The sequence below is a fragment of the Erinaceus europaeus genome, chromosome 13 (genome assembly GCF_950295315.1).
Source record: "Erinaceus europaeus chromosome 13, mEriEur2.1, whole genome shotgun sequence".
Taxonomy (NCBI): Eukaryota; Metazoa; Chordata; class Mammalia; order Eulipotyphla; family Erinaceidae; genus Erinaceus; species Erinaceus europaeus.
In genome coordinates, this window is record NC_080174.1 from 47,842,778 (window position 1) to 47,853,561 (window position 10,784).

A 10,784-nucleotide genomic window follows, 5' to 3' on the forward strand; every position below is an offset into this window, starting at 1 on the left:
ATGAGGCGCAGGGCTGCGCAGGCAGGGCGCAGGCTTAGGGCTGGGGTGCCTGCCTGCCTCCCCCAACACACTCTTGGACCCCGCCCAGCACCCTCCACCTCCATCTGCACAGGGTGCCAGAGGCTCACCCCGGACTCACCCCAGCAGCAAGGCAAGAAGGGGGGTCAGGGGCGATGGCAGGAGCTGGGTCCCAGGAAGCCCTGGACAAGGACTCCCACTCTGCAACTCCCCAGTTTCTGTGATGTCAGAGCTGCTCTTCCCCCCAGGGGCTTCCACCTGCTCTTGAGCACCCCCAGGTCTTGGAAGCGTGGAGGCACCCAGGAGGGTCGCACCTCCCCCTCCCCCTCCCCCAGGGGGTGGGCATGGCCTGGAGGTGAGGCTGAGGGGGTCTCTGTCTCCTCCAGGCCTGAATGGTGGGAACTCACAGCCTGGCCTTGGCCCCATCCCTATACTAACACCCCCGAACTTGATCAGCTCCATCCATCCGTCTGTCACCTATCTATGGATGGATTTATCATCTATCTAATAGAGACAGAGAGGAAGAGACAGAGTGAATGATCACAGCACCAAAGCTTGGTAGATGTGTATTATTAATTTATTTGATAGAGAGGGAGAGAGAGGGACCCTGTTTCTCTGCTGCTCCAAAGCTTCTTTTTGGCAAATGTCTCCCTTCCAGTCAAGCTCTGCCTCTCTGGAATGTGTCTTTCTGGGCTCCTCTCTGAGTCGGACAAGGACCCCAGGGTCCAATGCCCTGAGCAGCACCTCCTGTGCAGTCACATCAGCTGCCAACACCTGTGTCTCCAGAACCCTCCTGCCAGCAAAGTCTGCCTGTGGGAATTCTTCATTCACCCAGCACACAGGGGAAGCTCCTGGTGTTTCTGCAAATATGTGTGTGTGTGTGGTGAAGCCCACCCCTGCTGACAGGACCCCCCCAGTGCAGACACAGGTGCGCCCTGGTGCTGGCAAAGCTGCTGACCTGGGCTGCAAACACCTGGAGCCCAACCAGGCCCCCTGCTTCCCTGGCTTGGGGGGGGGGCATGAGATGGGGACTAACCCTCACATCCCAGTGAAGGGCTGGGGAGGCACAAGACCAAATTGACTGCCATAGGGTGTCAGATTTCAAAGGGGACAACTGGCCTGTGAGAGTCCTGCTTCAGACTTGACCACATACCTGAGAACAGGCTTGTCAAGGTCCTAAAAGGCACTGCAAAAAGACTCTTCCCTTTCTGCTGAAAAGGGCTCCAAAAACATTCTACAAGAAATAGCCAGTCCTGAATATGACCAGGTAAAAAAAATAATACTAATAAATAAATAAATAAATAAATAAATAAAGGCACAGACCCTGGAAGTTTTCTTCCTCCGAGCCATGTTTTAATCTGTGTTGTTGCTATCACTACCCTGATATTCTTCTAAGCTTTGGGATGGGGGGAAGGAGAGACAAGTAAACTTCACCTTGACATGGGAGAAGAAACAGAGATTGATTCTAACGGGCCATAAAGTAAAATAATGCTTTGGGGATAGATAGCACAACGGCTCTGCAAAGAAACTCTCATGGCTGAGGCGCCAAAGTCTCAGGTTCAATCTCCTGCACCACCATAAGCCAGAGTTGAGTAGTGCTCTGGTTAATATGTGTATCAAATAAAAGAATGCTTTATCAAACATATGCACATATGCCGATTCCAGTGTTTTTTTCACATAATTTCATGTATTGATTGATTATAGGATAGAGACAGAAAGAATTTGAGATGGGAGGAGGAGGTAGGCTGGGAAAGAGACCAAGAGACACCTACAGCCCTGCTTCACCACTTGTGAAGCTTCCCCCTGGAGTTGGGGACAAAGGGCTTGAACCTGTGTCCTTGCGCACTGTAATGTGTGCACTTAACCAGATGTGCCACCACCTGTTCCCGTTTACACATAATTGTAAAGGTCCTGTTTGTTTCTGCTTTTTGATGATCAAAACAGAACGGTGTTACTTTGGGTTAGCCACGTCGTCAGCTTGAAAACGTGACCCAAGAGAGGCCTGCCTCTGACCCAGGCATCCCCAGTAGGTCCTGTCTCTGTGGACTGGCTCTAGTTCTAGATACTCTTCTGATGACGGTGTGTTCTGAGAGTTCTGTGTTGGCACTGCTGTGGACTTCCTGGTAAAAGGCTGGACCAGAACAGGCCAAGTTCACGAGACTGTCCTGAGCCAGCCCCGGGGTCTCTTGCCCTGCTGGGCAGGAACATGTATTCAGGTCTCAGCTTGCTTCAGCCTTTTACTAGCACCTGGCCTGAATCTGTCACCACATAGTGACAGCAGCCTGGCCTGCATGCACACACTTGAGTAAAAGTCACCCGCCACTAAAGCTGAAGACCAAAGAGAAAACCCTAACATATCAGGAAGAGCCCAACAGCAGACTAGAAGGGAACTTGTCTGGGGATTCTAGCAGGGGAGCACAGCTACTACACCCCGCCACACACACACACACACATACTCACTGAAGACAGGCAAGGCCTTCCTCTTTCACCAAGCATTTCTGGAGGGACACACAGGGAGCTGTGAAGAGGGAAGGGGACACCTGCCTTGCCAGCCACATCAGCCAAGTCAACCCTGGCAAGCAGTGGGGTGATGTCTCAGTCAGATCACCCTCACATCCAGCAGACAAGAGGGGAAGTGATGAGGGCATTTTTCTCTCTGTTTCCATAAACAGAGGGAAGAATAAAAGAGAGAAAACAGATAAAGGCTGAGATGGCTCAACCTGTTAAGAGCACAGGAATTGCTTATCTGAAGTCCCAGACGTCACAGGTTCAATCCCCAGCACTGTCATAAACCAGAGCTGAGTAGTAAAATGTTTTTTTCTCTCTTCCTCTCTCTCTCTCTCTCTACCTCTCCCTCTCCCTCCCCCCCTCTAGCTCTCCTTGCAAGTCTTTCTCATAAAAATAAATACAGCTTGTGGGAAAAAAAAAGAAAGAGAAGTAGACAAGTAAACTTCACCTTGACATGGCAGAAGAAACATAGAGAGAGATTCTAGCTGGACATAAAATAGAATAGAATAGAATAGAATAGAATAGAATAGAATAGAATAGAATAGAATAGAATAGAATAGAATAGAGCTTTATTAAACATAGAGACACACAGACATATGGGTACATACAGTGTTGTTGCTCTGTTTCGTCACCTGCAGTGACTCACCACTCTCAGCAGTTGCTTTTTGCTTGTCTGTGTGTGTGTGTGTGTGTGTGTGTGTGTGTGTGTGTGTGTGTGTGTGTGTGTGTGTGTGTGTGTGGTGAGCTGAGTGGACACAGTGACTAAGGGACCTGAAACAGGGTGTTGAAGAGAAGGGTGTTGAGGCCTATGTAATAGACATTCGGCTGGTAAATTGATGGTCCCGTTTTAGGCTGTTCTACCACATTGTTGAGCTTGTTAGGGCTAAGTCTAATCACAGAGGACTGGTACGCACTTTAATTTGGGGAATATAGTTGCCCCTAACTTATGGATATGTATGTACCCATACTCATTCCCTTAGTATGTCAACAGCTGTACTGTAAAACATTATCCCCCCCAATAAAATGACAAAGTAAACAATATATGTCACTTGACATTTCCCAAGGCGTCAGCCTCCTGAAGCTTAGAGAGAGAGGACACAGGATCATGGCCGAGTTGTAGAAGCAGAAACTGGGTTTCACCCCCACCTCCATGCTTCCATAATCAGCGAGTGGCAGAGCCAGAGGCAAGCTCCACTCTCCTCTGCAAACTCAGTGCCCTTGGCCTTAGGCTAGCTGGCATGAGGACTCCTTTTGCGCAACCCTGCCTCCTATGCCCTCAACATTACAACTTCCCATTCTGCACCGGGGTGCAAGGAATCTATAAGTCATTTTGAAGAGAACATCTAGTTCTTGTTCCCAGGGTGGGGCAGGAATGAAGGATGGAAGTTCCTTGACAGATTGAGTGCTTTTTGTGAATGGGTGTCACCCTGAGGGATGAAACCTTCATTCATGCAAAGAAGAACCTGTGTGTGTCTTTTGGGGGTGTGTGGTGCTGTAATTTCTGATCCGAGCATGAAGCTGGTGTGATTTTTTTAAAAAGTTAATATAGTGGTTTAATAATGACTGACAAGATTGTTGCATAACAGGGGTACAACTCCACACAGTTCCCACAACCAGAGCTCTGTGTCCCCATCCCCTCCATTGGAAACTTCCCTATTCTTTATCCCTCTAGGAACCTGGACCCAAATTCTTTATGGGGAACAGAAGGTGGGAGTTCTGGCTTCTGCAATTGCTTCTCCACTGGATATGGGTGCTGGCAGGTGGATCCCCACCCCCATCCTATTTCTATCTCTCCCTAGTGGGACAGGGCTCTGGGGACAGGAGGTTCCAGGACATACTGCTCAGGTTGTCTGCCCAGGGAAGTCAGGTTGGCATCAGGTTGACGTCATGGTAGCATCTGTAACTTGGTGGCTGAAAGGCAGTCAACTATAAAGCAGGACAAACTGTTTAATAAATAGGAACCCAAAGGTAGGAATAGAGCAGATGAAATCAGGGGTCTTAATGTGGAAATAAGCTAAGAAGTCAATTTTAGGTATGTTCCAAGGGGCCCATAACTTTAGTAATTTTTCCTGAGCCTGACAGCTAACGTGCAGGTAGGCTAAAAGTGTTGTCTGGGAAGAAGGCATCTGAATTGAGAATAGGCCTAGAAAGATGGATTAGGGCAGATAGCTCTCAAACATGAGGAAATGTGTATAAATACATATATATATATTTAGCACTGGAGCCTGTGTGACCTGAGTCCCTGTTAGTCTGAGCTCACAGTACATGGTCACAGCTGGGAATCTTCTAGGCTGCTCTCATTTCAGAACCCATCTTCAGGAGTGCGGTGTTAACCACTATCACGAGCAGGAGTCCAGAGACTCCTGCACCATCAGCAGTCCCCTTGCCCTGTGAGTGCAAAGGCATTTCCAGAAGTTTACCTTCTTTCTCTGGTCTGTGACTGAGCATCATTCTAGGATGTGTCAGTTCGCTTCTGCCATCTCCTCCCCAAAGAGGGGCTGTTGTAGCTACTCTAAGTATTCATGGCTTGAAGCACTACTCAGGCTTTCGCTGCAGGCTGTGGGTCAGGACTTTGGAAGGAGCTGGGTGGCCAGTTCTTGCTTGGAGCTCACAGGAAGGTTAACTCATGCTGACATCATGAAGGTGCCACTGGGGCTGGAGGATCCACTTCCAAGGGGACAGGGACGGGCCTGCAGGCTGAAGTCCCTACTGGCCGTGGGGTGGAGCCTCCACTGAATTGCCTGAGGGTTCTCCAAGCAGGGTGGTTGTTCCCTGGAGCCAGCAAACACCATAGCCCAAGACTGAAGATCTTTCATGACTGGCCTCAGAAACCACCAACCCTAGCTTCCATCATATTCTTTTTTTTTTTCATTAGTGATTTTAATATTGATTTACAAAATTAGGACATAAGGGGGTTGAGTGGTGGCACACTTGTTAAGAACACATAGTACTGGGATTTGAGCGGTAGCACAGCGGGTTAAGCACACGTGGTGCAAAGCACAACGACCAGCATAAGGCCCGGTTTGAGCCCGGCTCCCCACCTACAGGAGAGTTGCTTCACAGGCCATGAAGCAGGTCTGCAGGAGTCTTTCTCTCCCACTCTCTGTCTTCCCCTCCTCTCTCCATTTCTCTCTGTCCTATCCAACAACGACGACATCAATAATTACAACAATAAAACAACAAGAGAAACAAAAGGGAATAAATGAATAAATCTAATTAAAAAAAAACATATAGTACTAAGTGCAAAGTCCCACTCAAGGATCTGGGTTCAATCCTAGGCTCCCTACCTGTAGGGAGGATGCTTCGTGAGTGGTGAAGCAGGCCTGCAGCTGGCTATCTTTCTCTCTCCCTCTATATGTCCCACTCCTCTCTTACTTTCTCTCCGTCTATCCATTAAAATGAGGGCGTGGGGGGGGGGAAGGCAGCCAGGAGCAGTGGATTTGTATTGTTGGCACCAAGCTCCAGCAATAACTCTGGAGGCAAAAACAAACAAAAAACAAAAAAGCCTTAACTCAAAGCACAAGGGAGACTCCATAAAGATGGATCACAGCTGTAATGGAGTTGCACACAGTCAGCATCTATTTTAACAAGATGTGCTTTTGCTTATTTGACATATGGGTTCGTGGGAACAGAAGTCAGAACACCACTCCAGAACATTCCATGCTAAGGATTGGACCAGGAACCTCAGGAGTCCTGGGCTTCACTGGCTAAGCTGACCCGGGTGGCAAAAGTCTTTTTTTCTGCCTGAACCACAATCAACTGGGCATGTCCACTCTCATCAGCCTGTGGACCGGAGGCCTCGATGTCCAGCCCTTATGTCTTTCAGGAGCTTGGCCGTGTCCCTTGTTCTTGGACAAGCTGCTTGTCACGTGAAAGGCCCTCTCAGCCAAGTTGCCTAGTAATGACACAACACAACTGTGTTTACTGGTCACCGCCTTCTGTGAGATCTGAAGGAACACATGGCACCAGCCAGTTGCTTGGTGCTCTGTGTTGGTGCTCCGTGAACTCAAGTTTGTCACCAACATGCTGGCTGTCATGTCAATGGCACTCTTGCTCTGGGGCAGAGCCTCGCAGAGTTCATGCTCTGGTTTCTAATTCTCTCTCCTCTGGACAGTTTTTGTTCTTGTTCAGGTCTCATTGTGTGTGGGTTGAGTGGAGAAGAGAGGAAGGTCAAGTGTGTGCCTCTCTCTCTTTCATGCTGTGGCGAGTGTGTGAAGAAGTCGGGGTGGGGAATAGGAGGCACTGCTCTGGCCTTTGCGCACACCATCTCACATGTACACTGCCTGCTGTTGTTCTATCTTTTCTTTCAGAGTGATTAATTGGTGAACTTATTGACTTCTTGCGGAGAGAGAGAACAAAAGAGGAGGGGCAGGGAGAGAGGTCAAAGCACTGCTCAGCTTTGGCAGTGAGTGGTGCCAGGAAGTGAACTTGGGGCCCTGAGGTGTCAGGCAGGCAGGTTGCTTCTCTACCACTGGGAAATTTTTCTTTTGATGGAGCAAAGGAACTTCCATGCTCTGCCCTGAGGGATGGTGCTCACACTCACCTGAAGACTCTGAACTTGTCCTTCTGTCCTTCCAACTGCCATCACAAGTTGCTCTCCTTTTGCAGACAGGCTACTTCTAAGTGTTGTCTCAAACAACAGTAAAGCAATGATGTTAATTGCAGGAAGTGATGTCTCAAACAAGAGTAAAGCAAAAGGCACCATGATGTTAATTGCAGGAAATAATGTCTCAATCAAGAGTAAAGCAATAGGCCCATGATGTTAATTGGAGGAAGTGATGTCTCAAACAAGAGCAAAGCAATAGACACCATGACGTTAATTACAGGAATTATATATATATATATATATAATATATATATATTTATATATATATTTATATATATAATTGTTTATACATATATATATATATATATATATATATATATATATATAAACAATTAAGGAGGCCAGGCAAGGGTGTACTGGTTAAGCATATGTGTTAGCAAACACAATGGGCCAGGTTCAAGCCCCCAGTCCCCAGCTGTGGGGGAAGTTTCAGGAGTGGTGACACAGGGCTGCAAATGTCTCTCTCTCTCTCTCCCTCTCTTTCTCCCCTTCCCCTCTCAGTTTCTCTTTGTCCTATCCAGTGAAAACTATTGAATAAAGGAATAATTATTTTTAAAGAAACTAAAATATAGAAAAACAAAGCATGATCCAGAAGTTATGAGCCTAACGAGCAAAACAAAATTCCTTTTACTGTGGGTTATCCTTGGCAATATTTGTACAATATTCAAGTCCTTTTAAAAATACATATCAAATTCCTAGAAGCATTCCAGTCTGGGGATGCCAGACTCAACCTTGTCCCAAAATATCTGAATAAAAGTAACCTGTCATTATCGATTGCCTTCTGAAATTCTAAGACAGCAAGGAACCTTCTCCTTCTCTTTAAAATCCGTATTTCTGGGAGTTGGGTGGTAGCGCAGAAGCTTAAGCGCAAGTCTCACAAAGCGCAAGGACCTGCTTAAGGATCCCGTTTCAATCCCCTGTCTCCCCACCTGCAGGAGGGTTGCTTCACAGGCAGTGAAGGAGGTCTGCAGATGTCTATCTTTTTCCCTTTCTGTCTTGCCTTCCTCTCTCCATTTCTCTCTGTCCTATCCAACAACAGTAACAACAACAATAATAACTACAGCAATAAAAAACAACATGGGCAAGAAAAGGGAATAAATAAATAAATAAATATTTTTTAAAATTTGTATTTCTGCCAGTCCTGGAACCTCTGGGACTTTGCTTGTATTTCTCCCTGCTTCTCCTCTTGATCCCTGCCCTGTGATCCTGCCCCTGCTGCCCTCAGCCAAGTCAGTGCTAGCAGAGCCACCCCGCCATGCCTCCCTTCAGACTGTATCCAGAGACGCCCAGCCTGAGATGGTGTCCTCCAGCTCCAACAGTCTGGTGAGACCTTCCCTAACTCATGGGCCTCTCTGGTTCATCTTACCTGGTGCAGCCCAACACAAAGCAACAGAGCCTAGATGTAGACCCGGGCTCAGGGACATGTGTACAAGTATCCCTAAGTCAAGGGGAACTAAATACCTCAGAGTAAGGTGCGCAAGAGTCTGCTGTGATTAGACTTAAGATTTGGTAAGTGCAGCCAGTCCTAAGAAGACACCATAAAGCACCTCATCAGATTCTTACTGCTTAGGCCCAGACGCCCTCCTCACCCACCCCTACCTCACTTCCCACAATCACTCTAAGTCTGACCTCCTCAGAGAAAATAAGGACTGCAAAAGCTGGAAAAGGGCAAGAGACTGGCTCACTTTAATGATGGCCCTTTTGGTCACAACCAGGCCACCCCATCATCTGGGGCCTTAGTCAGGGGATCCTGGGATTCCCACACAGATATGATGGGCCTAGACCTCTAACAGACCCCTCTCTCCAGCATCACTGGTCCTCTCCCTCAGGAATGTCATCACGAGCCCTCCTGTGGTTCTCTCCAGGACCATGTCCTCACTGTAGAGCAGCAATGGTAGGGAATTGTACCCCTGTTACCTTACAATCTTGTTAATCATTAAATCACTTTTTTTTAGAGCAATCTGTCTCCCATCTGTCTACAAAGTGAGGCCAGGTGAGCCTTGTGTCGCCACAGCCATTAGTGTCTAGAACCTCAGTTCTGATTAGTCAGTGTCCATTGCAGTTGGTGCACAGATTGGGTGTTAATCACAGTCAGCTGAGCAGAAGGCCCAGTTCTGACAAGGGCTTTGTAGGGGGGACACGGTCTATGTCACCAAAGTGTTCAGTGTGAATTCAGATTGACAGCTCAGCTATCTCCATCTGACTTGGCAGATAGAAAGGAGGGAAAGGAATAAATAAATAAATAAATAAATAAATAAATAAATGTCACATCAACTCTGAGTTTTGCAGCACTGAGACCCACAGATAAGCCTAGTGGCAAAACAAACAAAGAAACATCAACATGAGGCTAACTGTGACTTGAGGGAGGAAGTCAGGAAACAGACCCCCAGAAAGTGAGGTCATCTGATTGCCATTATCTTCTAGTAGAACTTAGAACTCAATGACTAGGCAAATTAACTGGCTTGAGCCCCACCCTTGGCTCATTTCCTTGGAGATTCTAAGTAGGACACAATGAACTATAACTGCTTAGTGAGTGACTTATTTTGTTGCTTCAGGAAAACCAAAGAGAGACTATCTCAGAGCAAAATGCAGGATTCTCAGACACAGCGTTGCTGCCTGTTCGATAACACCTGCTGCTTTCCACAGCGAAGCTGGGCTCACACCCAGCCCTTGGTAAGCTGATGAGCACCAGGTGAAACTTGAGGTGGAGACAGGAGTCTCACTCACAGGAGACTCAGAGCTTGGGGCCGCGGTCCACTTTAGATAACCGTCCCGCGCAGTAGCCCAACCTCTGCCCCCTGGCCACATCAGCACTCAATGTCCTTCCATTCTTTGTGGCCCTGGCTTTGTGTTTTGGATCCCTCTCTGACTCAGGAGTGTGAGCTGGGCATCTCACTCTGCCTCTGTGGCTATAACACCCCTGCTCAGTGTGAAGCCTGCTGGAATCCTGAGGCAAACAGTGTGTCTCTTCCTTGGCATTGCTTTCACCTACCTCCTAGGGTTCCAGCAATAACTCTCAGACTTTCTTCTTTCTTAATGTTACTATTGGCTGAATGGGGACAGAAAATGACAGTAGAGGGTGAGATAGAAAGGGGTAGTGTCAGAGAGACACCCACAGACCTGCTTCGCCACTCGTGAAGCTTTCCCCCTGCAAGTGGTGACCAGGGTCTTGAACCCAGGTCCTTGCACACTGCAATGTGTGTATTTAACCAGTTGAGCCACTAGCTGGCCCCTCTTCTTTTTAATACTAAAAGAGTTGTGAGAAAACTTCATTTTTTTTTATTGTATGGATGAATTGTTTACAGAAAATACAGATGTTGGTACATGTGTAAAATTTCTCAGTTTTCTGCAAAAAATTTCCCAGCCCCAGTCTAGTCCCCCTCCGCCACTGCACAGGTACCTGATCTCCCCTCCCCTCCCCCACACGCACACACCAGAGTCCTTTACTTTGGTGCAATACTCAAAGATTTTCTTAGCTATTTCTGTAATAACGTGACAGAATGGAGACAGCAGACAGGAATAAGACACAGATGAGTCTTTGCTAAACTATTGTATTTACTGTTGCCTGTAAAACATTAAAATAAATAAGTAAATGATAATAAAAATAAAATAGAATCGTTTGTATATGTGCAACATTTCCCAGTTTCCCAGA

At 47.3% G+C, this 10,784-nt stretch overlaps 1 long non-coding RNA gene across 1 annotated transcript; it reads right to left on the bottom strand.

Moving 5' to 3' along the window:
• Positions 1–6,107: 6,107 nt before the first annotated feature.
• Positions 6,108–7,245, bottom strand: LOC132542788 (uncharacterized). Its single transcript, XR_009553762.1, has 2 exons — positions 7,070–7,245; positions 6,108–6,421 (listed from the first exon to the last, which is right to left on the bottom strand). It is a non-coding gene; the product is annotated as an uncharacterized LOC132542788 (long non-coding RNA).
• Positions 7,246–10,784: the final 3,539 nt, after the last annotated feature.